This window comes from Bos grunniens, chromosome 10, assembly GCF_055505025.1.
Source record: "Bos grunniens cultivar Pamir isolate PY7600 chromosome 10, Bosgru_T2T1.0, whole genome shotgun sequence".
Classification (NCBI taxonomy): Eukaryota; Metazoa; Chordata; class Mammalia; order Artiodactyla; family Bovidae; genus Bos; species Bos grunniens.
Genome location: NC_141174.1, coordinates 50,486,746 through 50,505,753, shown reverse-complemented (window position 1 = coordinate 50,505,753; position 19,008 = coordinate 50,486,746). Strand labels below are relative to the sequence as shown.

The 19,008-nt window shown below is 43.1% G+C and overlaps 1 protein-coding gene across 10 annotated transcripts in view; it reads right to left on the bottom strand.

Moving 5' to 3' along the window:
- CGNL1 (cingulin like 1) overlaps nt 1-19,008 on the bottom strand; it is a 170,423-nt gene that overhangs the window by 111,012 nt on the left and 40,403 nt on the right. Inside the window, exon 2 of one of the 10 annotated variants that reach the window (XM_086321180.1) lies at nt 11,259-11,310. The exons of 8 other annotated variants lie outside the window; for them this stretch is intronic. The gene's annotated coding sequence lies outside the window, so the exon portion shown is untranslated. Of the gene's footprint in view, nt 1-10,892; nt 11,010-11,258; nt 11,311-19,008 lie in introns of all 10 variants that reach the window. One more of the 10 variants, XM_086321179.1, reaches the window with a different exon arrangement.

Here is a 19,008-nt window from a genome sequence, read left to right as displayed (position 1 = left end):
CTCATCTACTTTTAACATGTATTAGACAACTTATAATTACAAGATAGCTGATCCAGCATCACACACACAAGTTTATTAGGCCATATGCGTCAACCTTTTTAAAGAGCTTTCTTGGAGGGCTCACCCACCAGTAATCCCTTGCACCTTATTGGTGAGAACTTAATCATGGATGGGGATGAGGATGACTTGTAGGTCATCCCCACCTACAAGAAAGGATTGGGAAATAGGATGTTGTCTTTTTTTTTTTTTAAGCTGGTCATTGACACTCTCAAAGTCAATGTTCTGTTGGTAAAAAGAGGAGAATGGACATTGGGAAGGCAGCCAGTAGTTTCCACCATGGAAATGTTTCTACTATTATTTTCTAGATAGTTTCAATTCGTGGTTTTGATTTATTTGACAAAAAAGTTGTTTTTGAGGAAGTTTTTGCATATCCGGTATGTTTGCTGTGTTGTTTTGGCTTGGGGGATCTTTATCTATGTTGTTAAGTTATATTTGCACTGCACTATGGTCAGAAAATGAAGTCACCGTAGTTCCCTCTGCCTTGCACTGGTTAGGACTGCAGTGCTGAGAGCACAGGTTCAGTCCCCAGCTGGGGAACTAAGATCTGCAAACTGCATGGAGCAGCCAAAACACAAAGTGAAGTCACTATTATTTCTTTCTTTTTAAATGTATTGAGATTTCTTTTGTAGGCAAATACATAGATAATTTAATTTTTGTCACTGTTTAATTGGTGCTGGATGTGGTTTCTATTTTAAGCAATGGCATAGGCTTCCCAGGTGGCACTAGTGGTAAAGAACCTACCTGCCAATGCAATATATACCCATTTAATATACCCTTACCAATGATTTAGTTCAATTACACCACATGCGTTCACGCTTCGCCACTCAGTCGTGTCCAACTTTTTGCAATCCTTTTGGACTGTAGCCTGCCAGGCTCCTCTGTCCATGGGATTTTTCAGGTGAGAATACTGGAGTGGGTTGCCATTTCCTCTTCCAGGGGATCTTCTCAACCCAGGGATCAAATCTGGGTCTCCTGCATCATAAGTGGATTCTTTAACTGCTGAGCCATCGGGGAAGCCATCCACATTTGTCTCTCTGATCTGTATCGGGCCTTCCTGGATATATCTGTCTCTTACCACTAGCTTAGCACCATCAGTTTGCTTGATGGTTATTTTAAATGTAAATCACGTTAGATATCACCTGTCATTTAACAGATAGGAACAGCTTGGATACACGTACCTGCAGTGTTCATCATCTCACCGATTGCAATGAGTTTATAATGTCTACTTGCATTTTCAGAGTGATATTACTAACATTTTAAATAATTTAATTTTTAACCAACGTAAAATAAGATATAATGAAAACCTGTACTTTTCAGTTTCCTATCCCCAATCCTGATCACATTCCTCAGAGGAAACCAATTGCAAATTGTAGCTCTTTCTCCTCCATGTTGCTGACTAAAATACCTAGCTGTGATTTCTTAACCTATCATTTTTACATATTGTAGATCACACACACACATACAACACATGAATTTCTCATTCTGTTAGCTTCCCAACAATAAAATCAAGAGCGAATTGTGTTTACATTATTGTGATAATATAATACTATATACTGAACAGCCAAATGGTAGACTCTGGTTATTTTTCCTTTCTCCTATAACTTTAATTTTTCTAGAGGTAGTAACTGCTGTTTTTGCTTATCTTGTTTTCTACCCTTAAATCTCTTCATCAGCTATATTACATCCATTAGATGCTTTCCAGTATTAATTTGCAGATGATAAGAGTACCATCTTCTCCCGTGATGACCTACCCTCCCCCCCAACATTAGGATTCAGCTGCTCTCTTCCCTTTGTGCTACATTGTTTCCCAAGTTCTTTGTCTTCCTCTTTCTTAGTTACAGAACTGTCCTGATGAAGCACAAGTCCAATAACTTTTTTTTGGGCCACACCCCACAGCTTGTGGGATCTTGGTTCCTTGATGAGAGATCAAACCTGTGCCCTCAGCAGTAGACCACCAGAGAATTTCTTCCAATAACTTTTAAAGAAAAGGAAAAAATTGTTTGAGACTTTGTATTATGAAAAATGACTTTATTCTATGCTTACTTTTGAATGATAGTCTAGCTGGATTTAGAATCCTGGTTAAAAATAACTTTCCCGTCAGATTTTAAAATATTACTTCATTATCTTCTAGGTTCTAAGGATGCTATTAAGAATTCTGATGCTATTATGATAGCATCTGTGCGTGCCCTGTTTATTTTTCTCTGAAAGTTTTTATGACCTTTTCTTTGTCCTTGGTGTTCCAAAATTTCAAAATGACATTACCCCATGAGGATTTTACTAAACTGGTGCTTTTACAAAACATGAGCACTTAACATATTCCTTCAATCTGGAAATTCACTTTAGTGCTATGAAATGTTCTTACATTATTTCTGTGATAATGTTTAGAGAATCCTTTTCTTCTGTTCTTGGTGTTTGCATTATCAGTAATGTTGAGTCTTCTAGACTGAATTTCAATTTTTCATATTTCTTTTCTCATCTACTCCTGTGCTCCATCTTTTTTTTCTAATTTTTTTAGAAATACATCCTCAAATTCTTTTAAATTCAAGTATTTCATTTTTAATTTCCATTATTTCTTTATTCTTCTCTAATTGTTTTTCTTTCTTAAGTGCTGTTCGCATTTTGAACATGAAAACAGCTTCTCACTCTGAGAAGCTCTTTATTATAGTATATTATATTATAACTTTTTTCAAAAAATGCAGTTTCTCTGCTGTCTGCAACATCTCCATCTTCTGCAAGTTTTCTCCTTTCTGGTTTGTTTGGGCCCCCGTCTTTCATGTTGAAAGCCTTCCTAATATGACTCGGATCTTTGGCTGCCTGATCCTATTTAAGAAGGAAATATTAATATAATAGTAAAAGCAGGTTGGAGGATCTGTATATATGGAGAGGAATTATTAACTGGCAAACTTCCAAGTTATGTGGAAGGGAAAGTGCTGAGCTTTCCACTAAAGGATTCGCACATTTCAGTGTCTGGGGTCATTTTTCTCTGGAGCCAACTGATTTCCCAAGAATCCTCCAGGCCACTGCTGGGGCTGCAACAGGGCTGGCTGCTGGCCTTTGGGACAGGGCAGGGGAGCAACATGGAGGTCCCAGCATGAATTCAGCAGCCGTTTTCAGTCACCTATGACTGCTTCCAACATCATTCCGTTTTCAGTCACCCATGCCTGCTTCCAACATCATTCCAGTTCAGTTTCCCCAGAGAAGAGAGCTCTAATCTGCTGCTCGGGGGGTGAGGGAAAGGGCAGGGGATGCTCAGATATCCGGTACAAAGCAGAGACCCTGGAAATCTAACTGCCCCAGTGCTCAAAGCACCTACATATCGGGTTGGCCCTGAACCCTGCCTTCCACAGTGACCTATGCCTTCCACTTTTGAGCCACTCAGCAGCTCCACAGGCAAATCACCTCATTTATACACTGCAGGTACCTCAGGATGAAGCATCTCTCACCCTGCTGTTAATAATTACCACCCCACTTGCTTCAGAGCTCTCCTCCACTAAGTCTCCACTGCCGTTCTTTGTCTTTGGAGGTTTAATTTTTATTCCTTTACTATCTTCTGAGTGGGATTTTCTTTTTTACTCTTTTAGCCATGCCAAATAGCATGTGGGATCTTAGTTCCCCGACCAGGGATCAAACCCAAGCCTTCTGCTCTGGCAACACACAGTCTTAGGCACTGGACCACCAGGGAAGTCCCTGAGCGGGATTTTTATAAAGGGGATTTCTAGCATATCCAGCTGGACAAAATTAATAACGTTTGTAAAACACTTAATCCTAGAACAAGAACAGCAAACGTGGCTTAGATGAAACAACGCACGCAGGCCAAGACCACAATGACCAAGGGGTGTGTCTTGATCTCTCATTTCCAAGCAGTGCTGGCATGTTTTATTCTGCATCTCTAGTAGAGTCCATACTCATTAAAATTTATAACAAATATTATTTTTAACAGAAGAGCTTCTGTAAAAATTTATTCAGTGTGATGCTTTTTAAAAATATTTACTAAATGAAGTCATTTTACCCATAATCTCCTCTTACACTGAGGCTGAGTTTTCTATGAAAATATTTCTCCTAATATTTATTAATAAAATTCTTTTCTAAGGTTTGTAGTCCTTTTCATTAGCTGCTACACTACAGTCAACACTAATTACATTTCAATCTTTGAGTAAGGCCACCTTGGTTTATTACATTCTTAGCTCCCTGTTAGCAAATTAATCCGCATATGTGAATTTCATGAAATGTCCACAATTTACATTTCCTTGACAACAGACCTCAATCCGGGATTTTCACAGAATGACATTTCTCACCTGGGCACGGGTGTCATAAGCAAATGTGGATTTCCTTCCCAATCACAGTGTAAACACTGAATTAATGAATGGATTTAAGGACAGCTGATCTGTCTTCAGCCACTAGGCTGTATCACCCTCCTAATGCATTCTACCATAGTACACTTGTTCAGTCAGGGACTAAACCCAACCGAGGACTTACATAATTTGGCAGTAAATGCTGACCAATTGCCAGGATGTAACATTGTGGCACTTGGCAAATAAAAGAGGTGTTCTGGAGTGGAAATAATGCTTTTGGGAAAGACCACTAAATGATGATAATTGCTTTAGTTAGCAAGATCAATGAGTGTGTGTGTAAGAACAAAGAGCTTAGCACTTGGCAGAACTATGAACATATGCCAGATAGAAACATTTCCTCTCTGGGCCATCACATGTTACCAGCTGAGCCTGGAGATTAGTCACAATGCCAGGCCACAACTCCCACCCCCACCCTCACCCCCTACTCAAGTTCCCAGTGCCACCTCCAGCCCATTCCACCTCCGGCCCATCCCAGAGGCCCTCATGGCTACTGAAGATATTCAGCCAGATGATGAGAAACCTCCCCACCGTGCTTTGCCCTCCATCCAGAGCACAGCAGTCCCCATCAGCCAGGCCCCAGCACCCAGTAGGGCACCTGGCACAGGACAGGGACTCTGTCTTTGGACATTTGCTTGGAATGAATAATTCTATCTGGTCATGCAAGTCATTTAAGAGAATGTTTAAAGTAGGGACAGGGAGCTGACGAGCCCGTGTACAGTCATAAACGTCATTCCAGAAAATAAGAAATGAGCCACCAACCAAAAATTAATTTCCCCTGAATGGGCTTTGGTGACTGCCTCATTCAGAGGGAAGCCACTGCTGGTCTGACAATACAAATTAACACCTCTTATGAGTGGACAAAATGTTCACTCCAAAAGGACTTGCCTGTAGGACTGGTGGGAAGAATGAATTTTGTGCAGGAGTAGCCACATTAGACCCTCAGCAACATAAAAGTGAAAATCAGAGTGTGGAACAGTCAACAACAAAGCAAAGTGCATGCCAATCTTTCAATGTACTCCCAAACAGGACAGAAAGAGGCAGCCTTGCCTAAAGTAAGCTTTATTTTCTTTCTATTTCTTTCTTCCTATCTATCAATCCCTCCATCCATCCATTCTGTAGGGGAAAAAAACAACAATAAAGGAAACTAAACAAACTTATAAGATTTCAAAGGAAATGTCTCACACACAAGTCTTCTGAATTCCCTGAGAAAACAATTTCAAAAATAGGCTGAGGCTTGAAAATGATGGCAGAGTGGCTGTCTACCTTACAGACTTAAGTATGATTTGAATGTCCTAAAATGAGCATGATGACCAAAACTTTTCTACCTGGGGTGGTGGGGGAAGATTACAATACTGAGTGCTGTAGCTTCCCCTCAAAGTCACCTTGCACAAAAAGGGAGGGTGGCAAAGAGAAAAGAAAAGCCTGTAGGAAGGCTCCTTTTATACTATGGTTGTAGACTTTGGAGAATCAACCAGGGGTCTGAAGATCAGGGATCACAGGGACTCACTACCCGGATGACAGTCAGGGCAGAGCATGGGCACCAAGCTGGCCTCCCTGGGATCCTCACCTCACCTCTGAGGTGCAGCCCTCTACGGCCGCACCCCATGGATGGTCCCCCACCACATCAGTCTCTGCTCCACTTCTGTTGGTTTTGATCCCACTCCTCTTTCATATTCCCCACTTTACCTTTAAAATTCAGTGGTCTTTTATACTTCACATGGTCTAAAAGAAATCAGAATTCACATCCAAAAAATGTTTCAGAAACGTTATTCATCCTTCCCCTCTTGACCCCTGAAATTATTTCTAAAAGTTCTTCCAGGGCTTCCCTGGTGGCTCAGTGATAAAGCATCTGCCTGTCAATGCAGGAGACATGGGTCTCGATCCCTGATCCGGGAAGACCCCACATGCTACGAAGCAGCTAAGCCAGTGCACCACAACTGCTGAGCCTACTCTCTGGCATCTGCAAGCCACAAATACTGAGCCCACGTGCTGCAGCTACTGAAGCCTGCATGCCTGCAGAGCTTCAAGAGAAGCCACCGCAATGAGAAGTCTGAACACCGAAACTAGAGAGCAGCCCCCACTTGACAAAACTAGCAAAAAGCCTGAACAACAATAAAGACCCAGAGCAGCCAAAACTAAATAAATAAATTTTTTAAAGTTCTTCCACCAAGGCAAGGCTAAGACACCAAGTTTGCAATTCTGAAGACCAGTAATGGAGAGAACAGCCAGGTGCAGGGGCCAGAAATGGGTCTAACACTGCACTCAGATTAAATTCCAGCTCTGGACAAGTTAAACAACTTCTCTGAGAGTTTTCCTATCTCTAAAGTCAGATTATTAATGGTGACTTCACAACGTACTTGGGAAAATTAAATCACAGATTGTATGCTAAATGAAGTAGGAAATAATAAGTGAAAAAGAAGTGCCGTGTGGCATTTATGGCCACAAGAAAGCTGACTTTGATCATAAAACGTTTTTAAATACCTCTGAGGCAGAGGCTAAAAACCCCACTGGTTAACCAAACAGCATTAACCACCAGCATCCTGAAATAATTTACTAACTAATTAAGAAACCAGAGGGTTGAGAAATCTAAAGCACAGTGGTATGTCCAGAGTAGAAATTTAATAAATAGTTATTGACTGAATAAACGCATGTCTTTATGTTGCCAGGTCCACAGACAAGTTCTTAACCAGACATAACAGATCCATGACATATGTGCTACAGTTTCCATATGGAGCCTGAGCACAAAACATATCAATACAGCGTTGTCGTTGCATTTTAACTTCAAAAGCCCCCCTCAACACCACACACATGCAGTTACCGTCCATCAGTCCGTTTGTGTGCTGTCACTCAGTCGTGCCTGACTCTGTGTGACCCCATGGGCCAGCCAGGGTGCAACCACCCCAGGCTCTCCCTTACATCATCTTATCTGGTCAGATCCTTGCAGCCCCACTTGTGAGGAGTCTATTGATAATTTCTCCCATTTGAGATGCATAAGCTCTGAGGGACAGTAATTGCCCCCATGGTCTCAAACCTGGCTTGGGGGCAGTGTCGGGAGTAAGACCCAGACCTTCTGTCCCTAAGACCTTCACTCTCTTGAGCAGGAACCACATTTTCATCTTTCAGCTTCCCACAGCATCTGGTAGACTTCCCTGATGGCTCAGATGGCAAAGAATCTGCCTGCAATGCAGGAGACCCAGGGTTTGATTCCCTTGGTCAGGAAGAGACCCTGGAGAAGGAAATGACAACTCCAATATTTTTGCCTGGAAAATTCCATGGACAGAGGAGCCTGCCAGGCTATAGTCTCTAGGGTCACAAAGAGTCGGACACGACTGAGCAACTAACACTTGCACAGCATCTGGTAGTTATCCTGACATGGTCACTGGATGTCTGTGAACCAGAACACATCACCATGTCCCACTGCAGAGGGGTCTTTTGTCTATCCAAACTCAGTGGGTGTGTCACTCCTCAGGGTGGCCTTCCTCTTTGCCATATCCCAGCACCCATAAATGAATGGAAGAATTAACAAATCATGTATGATTCAAACAGCTCTGAATCCCTTTTAAAACTTCAACAAGTAAAACAAAAAAGCCAAGGGTTTCCATAACAAATCTCTATGCCTTCCCTTCTCGCAAGCCCACTACCTCCAACTGGAATGTGTATCACCGTTTAAAACACTAAACTCCGATTGTCAGCATTACTGTGGCTTTTCTTCCCACCTCTAGATGCCACGTACACAAGATGCGTGTGTTCCAAAAGTAGAAATTAGGTCCTGGGGTTATCAAGCATCTCCTAAAGGGAGTAAAGGAACCCTCTGGAATTTCAACAATGCCAGTTGTAACAAGCCTCATTCCTGGAGCCTCTTCAAAGAGGATTTCTGCAAAGTGAATTCCAAAGCTAAACATCCTCCCCTGGAAGGTATGTGACACCCTCTGCAAAGTAGTTCTTCTTGGTCCTTGAAAAAGTTCAAACCAGGAAAATCTGTCCATCTTTGTCCTCATCAGGGAAAAAGACTGAGGGAGTTGGCATCATGAACAAACTTGTCCAAATGATTACAAAATCCAGAGCCCCCTGGAAGAGAAGGGTCCAGAGACATCCCTGTGGGCATGAATTCACAAACCACCCAGTCTCAAAAATGTATCAATCACAGTCGTTTCCATGGGACCCAGAAACACTGTACTGGGAATAACAGACATCTGGAACCGTCCACAGAAGCCTGAGTATCATACAGTGTGACTATTAAAAACAAAAAGATGATGATACTGTGAAGTCATCCAAAATATTAAAAAATAAAATTAAAATTAGCCTTCTAAAATAGAAACCTATGGGAATTCCCTGGCAGTCCAGTGGTTAGGACTCAGAGCTTTCACCAGCCAGGGTTTGATCCCTGGTCAGGGAACCAAAATCCTGACGTATGACCAAAACCAAAATATAAACACACAAAATAGAAACCCAGCAGAGTCCCACATGTATCAATTCAGGTCTGTTCTTCAAGACAGTTATGGTCCCAAAGTTTGATGACACCAGGGATTTTGTTCCCCAGTGCCATCTTCGGCCCCAGAATCGTCCTGGGTGGGCAGCAGTGGGAGGGGAACTCTCCCAGACCTCAAAGTCACCCCAACCGCTGGCGTCATGTTCTTACCAGTTACTCAGATAACTGAAGAGCTGACTGAAGTTTCAGATGCTCTGAACATTTCCACGATCCTTGGCTCCCTCTCTCCTTTCCCAAAGCACTCCCACCCTGTCCCTGATTTCATATTCTGCTGTCTTCTGCCCCACCTAGTCTCCGTGACTTCACTGCTCCACATCACTGGGCTCATTTGTAAATATGAGAGCCTCAGATTCTACCTGGAAGTGCATATGGTCTGCATGTCTGTCCTCCCAAAATCCAGTCTCAAATGTTGAAATACTAACACATACTTCCCCCCTACTAGCAGATGGCATTAGGAGGTGGGGCCTTGGGAAGATATTTAGATTATGAGGATGGAGCCCTTGTGAATAGGACCAGTGGCCTTATAAAAGAGACACCACTCCAAGATCCCTAGTCCCTTCCACCACATGAGGACGCAGCATGAGAGCACCAGCTATGAACCAAGAAGAGGGCGTCACCAGAACACCACATGCTGCCACCTTCGGCCTCCAGAATGAGAAACAAGCTTCTGTTGTTTATAAGCCACCAGCCTTGGGGTTTCATTAGAGCAGCCCAAAGGGACTATGACATAAGTGATCAGGATATAAATGAACACATATACACAAATGAAACACATGTGGAGCAACCATCACTTCTCCTTAGAGCAAGAATCTGTCTCCCTCGTGGGCCCCATTCCTAAGTACAGAATCCCTTCTGCTCTTGTTCCAGGAGCCAGGGGATGGCACAAAGGTCTGGGGAGAAACTAGAACTGGGAGCTTCTCCTGCATGCCTTCCTAAGTCAGGCCCTGGCACTGGTGGGTAAAAGCTATCAACCACATCATCTCTATCTTATATTTAAATATCTATATTTGATACAGATGTCTCCAGTAACAAGTTTCACAATTCATACTGTTTTCCAATAGCCAGAAATTGAATCAGTAATCAGAACTTGAAGTTTCAGTTATATAAACAAACTAAAGTGTTATATATTCAAGCCTTTCAGGGTTTGTCAGTATGTATATTCTTTTGAATTCATATGAATATAAGTATTTTAAAATTTCTCTCTTGAAAGCATGCTAAAATTTAATGGCCCACTCAGAGACTATACTATCCCTGTTTTGTCAAAAATAGCTTTTCACAAGCACTTTGGGAAGTTAAGACCTGTTCCTGGGTGTCCCTGTCCTCAGCTGCATTTGTAATACTGATTAATTCCTATTTAGTCTTTCATGTGCTTGCATAATGTACATATGCCTCTAAAGAAAAAACATTCTGCAAGGCCCTTTGTGCTCACTTAGCATGCAAATATAAGACTATTTTAGTTCTTATGACACAAGAAAATCAAGACAAATCTGCATGTTAAATACAAATATGATTTTTAAAACCAATACAATCCAACTTCACAACATGAATTTTAAATGCATGATAATGTAAATTTTGCTGAAATTAAATCACCATACATGCTGTGAACAGGAAGACAGTCACCCTTACAAGGCAGAAACCTTCCCTTGTGCAGGCTGCCACGAAAACACTGGTTCTTCTCGTGGTATAACGGCCTCACTTGTGTGCCCAGTCCACCTCAGTTCTTTCCCAAGAGTTTACAACAATTAAAATATTATAATATAACCTGCAACCTAAACCATTATAAACGAGGCATTGGAATGAGAGGTAGAGATCAGTGGTCATCCAGCTCATCCAGGATATGCTGGTACTAACGTTTTATTTAATCTCTAATGAGTTCCTATTGAAAGCCATGCTAGACCCTCTCCTAGAACAGTTCCGAGAAGAGACAGAGTCCCCTCTTAGACTTACATTCAGGGGGTTGAGGGGGAGGGAAGAGATAGCAAGTAACTCACAGTGGCCCGTGCCATGAAGAAATAGAGCGGGGTGAGGAGAGAGAGCAAGGTGGTGGTGGTGAAGGTCCGTCATCAGATACAGTAGGCAAGCAAGGTCTCTCTCTGAGACAGGAACATCTGATTTGAAAGAGAGGAAGAGATCTCTGTAAGGCAGGCTAGGGCCAAGTAGAGGGCAAGTTGGAGCCACAGAGGAAGGGATGTGCTGGGCGCATCGGAGAATCAGCACGAAAGCTGACCTGGGCAAAACACAAGTGGAGATATGCAGAGGAGGGTGGGAGGGCAGAGCAGAGGGCAGGACAAAAACCATGAGGGTCTGTGGGCCTCAGGAAGATGCTGGGTCTTAATCCAAGTGGGGTGAAAACTCACCAGAAAGAGTCAAGGTGTTATTCCAAGCCAGGCTTCTCTTGTTGCCTCTGCTCTGCAACAAGATAAGCCACCACAATGAGAAACCTGCATACCGCAACTAGAGAGGAGCTCCCGCTGGTCGGGAGAAAGTTTGTGCCCAGCAGTGAAGACCCAATGCAGCCAAAAATTAGTTAAGTTTTTAAAAAAGAAATGCAAAATCCTACATCCCACCCCAGATCCACTGAATCATCATCTGCATTTAGTAAGATCCACAGGAAGGTCCAGGCCTTGGCACTCCAACATCAGGAAGTCAAGAAGAGAAGGAGCAGAAGTCAGTGGGACAGGAGGAGACTAGGAGACGATGGTGGCCTGGAGGCTGAGAGAGGCTGATGTTTCCAGAAGGAAGGAGTGCTCAGATAAGCCAAACACTGCTGATAAACAGAGGAAGACCAGGATGGAGATCAAAGGTGGCCTTGCTGGGAACTTTGTCACTGGAGCGGAAGGCCAGAGAGCCCAACCAGAGTGGGATAACTAGATAATGGAGGAAGGTCAACTCCTTCAAGGAGTGTTGTGCATGTGTGCATGCTCAGTCACTTCAGTAGTGTCTGACTCTGCGACCCCATGGACTACAGCCCACCAGTCTCCTCTGTCCACGGGATTCTCTAGGCAAGAATACTGGAGTGGGTTGCCATTTCCTACTCCGGGGGATCTTCCCAAACCAGGGATGGAACCCGCATCTCCTGCGTTGGCAGGCGAGCTCTTACCACTATTGCCACCTGGGAAGCCCTTCAAGGAGTGTTAATTACCACAAAAATTAAAACACAAAGATAAAACGGAGATGCCTCCCTTGCTCACCTCTATCTCTCTCCCTTTCACCCCTGTACAAAATCTCTGCTGTGCTGATTTCCTCTCCCCAAGGATGTGTTTGCAGTGGGGGCAGGGGGCTAGAGTACAAATAAAAATGGATAACCTGGCCTTTATGTTCAAAGAATTCTAAGCCAGACCTTACCTAATTTTATGGAATATTACTTTTTTCCCTCCCTCTGGCAGTCACCCATTATCCTGAGTTGCAGCTGAACCTATAAGGGTGTGCCAAGAAGGGCTGAAGAGGTATGGTCTGCATTTAATTAACACCAATTGCAGAAGCATATGGAAACTCCTTTTACTCTGAGAATGCCAGAAAACACATTGAGAAAAGAAACCAACCTAGAAGAAAAAGTCACTCCTTTTCCTTCTCCTCTACAAAATCCCTTAACCCAGCAGTCCCCAACCCCTGGGATACAGACCAATAGAAGTCCATGACCTGTTACAAACCAGGCTGCATAGCAGGAGGCGAGCAGCAGAGTGAAGCTTCATCTGTGTTTATAGCCACTACCCAGCATTCATATTACCACCTAAGCTCCACCTCCTGTCAGATCAAGGGCAGCATTAGATTCTCACAGGAGCACAACACACTTGGGGTGTCACTGTCTCCCATCCCATTCAGTTATAGGAAAACAAGCTCAGGGCTTCCACTGATTCTGCATTATGGTGGGTTGTATGCTTATTTCATTGTATATCACAATGTAATAACAGAAATAAAGTACACAGTAAATGTCACACACTTGAATCATCCCCACCCCACCCCCAGTGGAAAGACTGTCTTCCATAAAACTGGCCCCTGATGCCAAAAACTTTGGGGGCCGCTGCCTTAACCTCCCAATGCTCACCTCCAGCCCCTCCTTCTTCTACTCCAAGTAGGGGGGAAGCTACACAGAATCACATTCTAAAGGTAGAGAGGCTTTCAGAGACCATCTAACATACCCTGACTTTCATTACATGAGAAACTTTCAAAGCTCCCTAGTTCCAAGTTTTTAGAATCCAAATCTCTGCTCAGGGATCATTCCCATGCCCACCATCACATCTCCCAAGCCAGTAACACACAGCAGCAATTCCAGTTTATTTCCTCCACCTACACCGAATACTGGTGTTAGGTCCCAAGCCCCCTCTTTGTCTTACTGCCCCACAACATGCAACACGGGAGCAGTTCTTTAGTTTGTAGTAATAATAATAATAATGGGACTTCCCTGGTGGTCCAGTGGCTAAGACTTCCTGCTCCCTAAGTGGGGGTGGGGGGGCAGGTTCGATCCCTGGTCAGGAAACTAGATCCCACGTGCTGAAACTGAGAGTTCACCCAGGTCTCCAGCATTGCTGGCAGATTCTTTACTGCCTGAGTCACCAGGGAAACCCTGAGAGTTCACAAGCTGCAACTAAAAAAGATCCCGCATACTACAACCAGGGCCCAGTGCAGCCGAATAAACAAATTAAAAACATACATTAAAAAATAATAATGATGATCTAATTAACTCTTAAATACTCAGACTATGTACTAAGAACTCTTCTAGATGCTTGTATATTAAACATTAAGCTACTCTGAATGGTAATGTCCACAATGAACCTCCAGACATTAGCCTAATGTAGAACATTAACACATACACTTTAATTTGGGTGGTTAAAATGATGACCACATAGGACAAAAGAGCAAAAAGAGAAAGTACTTGAGTGTTTTCATTTTTTCCTAGGGGCTCAATTTAGAAAGATTCTGCATTAAATACCAAAGTGTAATTTGTTTTCTGGGTAGATCTCTCCGATGGGAGACTCTCTGGGTCGTAGCAGTGGAATTCATGGTGTCAAGCCCTATATAAATTTACCCCGCACCCTTCAACTGTCCTGAGGGCGGCAGGAAGCAGACACTCATAATCAAAACAGGTGCCAAACTGTGAAATGAAACAGGCAATAAAAGTAATTTTTTTTTTAACTCCTAGACATGATTTACCAAACAAAAAAAAAGCACTACAAAGAAAAGAGAAAAAATAAAGAGGAAAAGGAAGAAACACAGCCGGGAGACAATGAAAGGAAGTCCCTCCCTGGAAGTTAAGGGGTTTAAAAAAAAAAAAAAATCGAGGGTGACACATTCTCCCAAGCTTCAGGCTTCTTTCTATTTCCTATGCTAGTGACCGTTCCTTTGACTTCTCTATTTGTATGAAGTGATTAGAGTGTTCTAGGGCAAAGACACTGACTTGTCTAAAGCAGCTAAAAACACACATTCAGCATCCTGGGGGAAAAACCTGCCTCAAGGAAGGGGAGGCTTTTAACTTGGAAATTTGGACTGTCATTCACATCCACACTGCAAGGTTAAGGTTGACAAAGTGCCTCCAGGCTCATCAGACAGGACCTGCCACAGATCCCACCAGTCAACAGAGCAGCCCACAGTGCAGTACAGCCAACTGCACTCAACAGCTAGGACTGGATTCCAGCTCTGAACCACCTATGAGTGCACACCACAACACTCCTCAGCATGCTTCCTGATTTTTTTAAATTAATTAATGTATTTTAATTGGAGGCTAATTACTTTACACTATTGTAGTGGTTTTTGCCATACACTGACATGAATCAGCTTCCTGCTTTTAAAACCAGGTCCTCCTCTCACTTGGCCTCACTCTGCTTGGGAAAAAAGGTTATGCTTTCCTCCAAAGATTGTAATTATAATCCTTCCCCTGACAAGCATTCCTTTGATTCTATTGCTGGTTTTTGTCAAAGGTGTCCCATCAGATATCCTCAGGCAACTCCAAGGGAGAGGCTTTACCCTGCAGTACCACTAAGAACCTTATCTGGACCCAACTCCTATCCCAGATGCACTGGGAGAAAGAGGGGTCCCTTTGTTGTTTAAAGGGCTTCCCTGGTGGCTGAGAGGTTAAAGCGTCTGCCTGCAATGAGGGAGACCCGGGTTCGATCCCTGGATCAGGAAGATCCCCTGGAGAAGGAAATGGCAACCCACTCTAGTATTCTTGCCTGGAGAATCCCATGGACGCTGGAGCCTGGTAGGCTACAGTCCACGGGGTCGCAAAGAGTCGGATGCGACTGAGCGACTTCACTTTCACTTTGTTGTTTAAAGGCAGAAAGGGAATCAGCGGAACTCAGTTTAAGAAAGAGAGATGCAGACATAGAGCACAGACTTGGTGGGAATAGGGGAAGGAGAGGATGGGACAAATTGGGAGAGTAGTACTGAAACATACACATTACTATATGTAAAATAGACAGCCAGTGGGAATTTGCTACGACGCAGGGAGCTCAAACCCAATGCTCTGTGACAGCCTAGAGGGGCAGGATGGGGTGGGAGATGGGAGGGAGGGGACATATGTATACCTTTGGCTGATTCATGTTGATGTATGGTAGAAATCAACACAATTATAAACCAATTATCTTCCAATTAAAAATAAATTTTAAAAGAAAGAGCCCCTCAACAGCCCAGGGGTGCCTCTCCTATTTCTACATATAATGGTGTGTTGGTCTGCTCAGGCTATGCTAACAAAGCACCATGGAGTAAGTGGGCTTAGCAGAAATTTCCCACAGTTTTGGAGGCTAGGAATTCCAAGATCACAGTGCTGGCTGATTCAGCTCCTGATGAGAGATCTCTTCCAGGCTTCTTGCAGATGGAGAATGTCTCTTTCGTCCTCATCTCAGCACATGTGTGTGTATGAAGAGAGAGATCTCTCACTCTTTCTTCTCTTAAAGCCACTAAACCCATAATGAGGACCCCACCCTCATGACCTCATTGAATCCTAATTACCTCCCAGAAGCCCCACTTCCAAATATCATTAAACATTAAGACTTTAACATTTTATTTTGGCAGGGTCATAAACATTCAGTCCATACCAACCAGGTAGGAACCAAAGCAAGCAGAGGGGAGAAAAGATTGTAAGAACCCTATCATCCAGAGGCGTGGAGCCACCAAACAGTGGATAGATATAAGAAAATGAATCGTTCACAAGCTTTCTCTAACTCCGGGCCCTGAAGGCCGAGTCTTTATCTTCCAATTTCTCTCTTTCAAAAAGTCGTAAGATTAAAAGAATCTAACTGGATTACAAATATACGAAACCACCTCACTAAACCATGTAAGGAAAAAGAAACTCTGGAAACGAGTGGAGTCTCCAAGTCCAAAAGCAAAAGGAACAATACCATACTATTTCACTGTTGCCAATAAAGTTGCTTCCCACAGAGGGATGGGTTAGCAATTCTGAAACCACTAAATATATACACAGGAATTGAACAAGTAAATGGATGGCAGATGTTGGAGCCCCATTTCTCACTGATGGAGTGGAGAGTTACAGACATGCCAGGGGAGAAGACTAGGATGATCCCTGTGATAAGAGATTAGAACCATAGATATCAGTATAAACTCATGTTTAGCTTAATAAAGATGGATGGTTACATATTTATAAATACGTTTATACACAATACACACAACGTTTTCCCCTGCTCTGTAAGCCAAGATTGCTTAGGAGCAGTAATGTTTCTGTTGCAGTGAGCATACCTAGGGCCCAAATCTTGGTTTCTAATATCAATAAATTTTCCCCCTAAAGGAACAAGAGCTCCTTAAAGAAATGGCTGATTCTAGGACTGGGGTAGGAAATATATAAGCTAAGCCTGGAGCATCTTGCTGTGTTATAAAGTAGAAAAGGCTTTTAAAGTAAAAAAAAAAAAAAAAAAGTCACAATGATGAAGGTATGTCAAAGAGACTTTGGAGTGCCTAGGGGCCAAAGCTAGAACACCCTGAGCAACAAAATAAACAAAGTGGTCTTGGATTCAAAGCTATGATTTTTCAGTAGCCATGTACGGATATGAGAGTTGGACTATAAAAGAAGGCCGAGTGCCAAAGAATTGATGCTTTTGAATTATGGTGCTGGAAATGACTCTCAGGAGTCCCCTGGACTGCAAGGAGATCAAATCAGTCAATCCTAAAGGAACTCAATCCTAAGTATTCATTGGAAGGACTGATGCTGAAACTCCCACAATACTTTGGCCACCTAATGTGAAGAGCCAACTCACGGCAAAAGAGCTTGATGCTGGGAGGGACTGAAGGCAAAAGAAGGGGGTGGCAGAGGATGAGATGGTTAGATAGCATCACAGACTCAGTGGACATGAGTTTGAGCAATGCGAGATAGTGGACGACAGACGAGCCTAGTGTGCCCATGGGGTCACAAAGAATCAGACACAACTTAGCAACTGAATAACAATATTGGATTAAAATCCAAAGTATAAAAGTTAAAGAGTTCCCTGGTGGTCTGGGCTTCCCTGATGGCTAAGACAGTAAAGAATCTGCCTGCAACGCAAGAGACTTGGGTTTGATCCCTGGGTCAGGAAGATCCCTTGGAGATGGGAATGGCTACCCACTCCAGTATGCTTGCCTGAAGAATTCCATGGACAGAAGAGCCTGGTGTGCTACACTCCACGGGGTGGCAAAGAGTCAGACACGACTGAATGACTAACACTTTCACTGGTGGTCTAGTGTTAGACTTGCTGCTTTCACTGTTGTAGCCTGGGCTCAGTTCTTGGCTGGGGAACTGAGATCCCCAAGACGTGCAGCATGGGCCAAATTTTTTTTTTAATTCAAAATATGAAAATGAATATCTTTGAGCATATACTGATATAAGCAAGTGACTGAATAAATACATAAATGGGACGTGCATGCATGCTCAGTCATATCTGACTCTTTGCAACCCCATGGGCTGTAGCACATCAGGCTCCTCTGTCCATGGAATTTTCCAGGCAAGAATACTGGAGTGGGCTCTTCAGGACATTCCCTTCTCCAGGACATAAATGGGAAAGAACAGACAAATCTCCCATGCAGAATTCAAAATGATTGATTTGGATACTCTGCCCTAAAGGAAGGGGAGTATAGCTCCTCACTCCCTATGTATAGACTGCACATAGTAATTTACACAGAGAACAGTATGGAAAGGAGAAAAAGGAATAACTTTACAAGGAGAAAGAGATAAATAACCATGACCAGTCAGCCAGGTCCCTATTTTACTGAGATCAATAGTGATAGGCAGAGGGGACTTCCTCAGTGATCCAGTGGCTAACACTCTGCACTCCCAATGCAGAGGGCCCAGGTTCCATCCCTTGTCCGAAAAGATCCCACGTGCTGCAGAGAAAATAAGTCTGTGCGCCACAATTACTGAACCCTCCTGCTGCAAGATGCAACAATGGAAGCCTGTGAGCCTAGAACCCATGCATTGCAAAGAAGAAAAAGCCCTGCTCACTACAACTAGAAAAAGCCTGCATTGCAGCAATAAGGACCCAGAATAGCCAAAAATAAATAAATACATTTTTAAAAAAGATTCATCATACAATGATGAAAATGGCACTGTACCTCTGTGGTCTTCCTCTGAAAACCCTTAACCACGGTGTAATCATGAAAAAAAAAGACAAATTCTAATACAGAGACATCCTATAAAATACCCAACAAGTACTCCTCAAAACTGTCAAAATCATCAAGAACAAGGAAAGTCTCAGAAACTATCACAGCCTAATCAGACATGACAACTGAATGTAGTATGGCATCTTGGATGGGGTCCTGGAACACAGATAAAAATTTAGATAAAACTAAGCAAATCTGAATAAAGTATGAACTCTTGTTGTTGTTCAGTTACTCGGTCATGTCCGACTATCTGTGACCCCATGGACTACAGCACCCCAGACTTCCCTGTCCTTCCCTATCTCCTGGAGTTTGGTCAAACTCATGGCCATTGAGTCAGTGATGCCATCCAACCATCTCATCCTCTGTCATTCCCTTCTCCTCCCGCCTTTAATCTTTTCCAGCATCGGGGTCTTTTCTAATGAGTTGGCTCTTTGCATCAGGTGGCCAAAGTACTGGAGCTTCAGCCTCAGCATCAGTCCATCCAATGAATATTCAGGACTGATTTCCTTTAGGATTAATTGGTTTGAT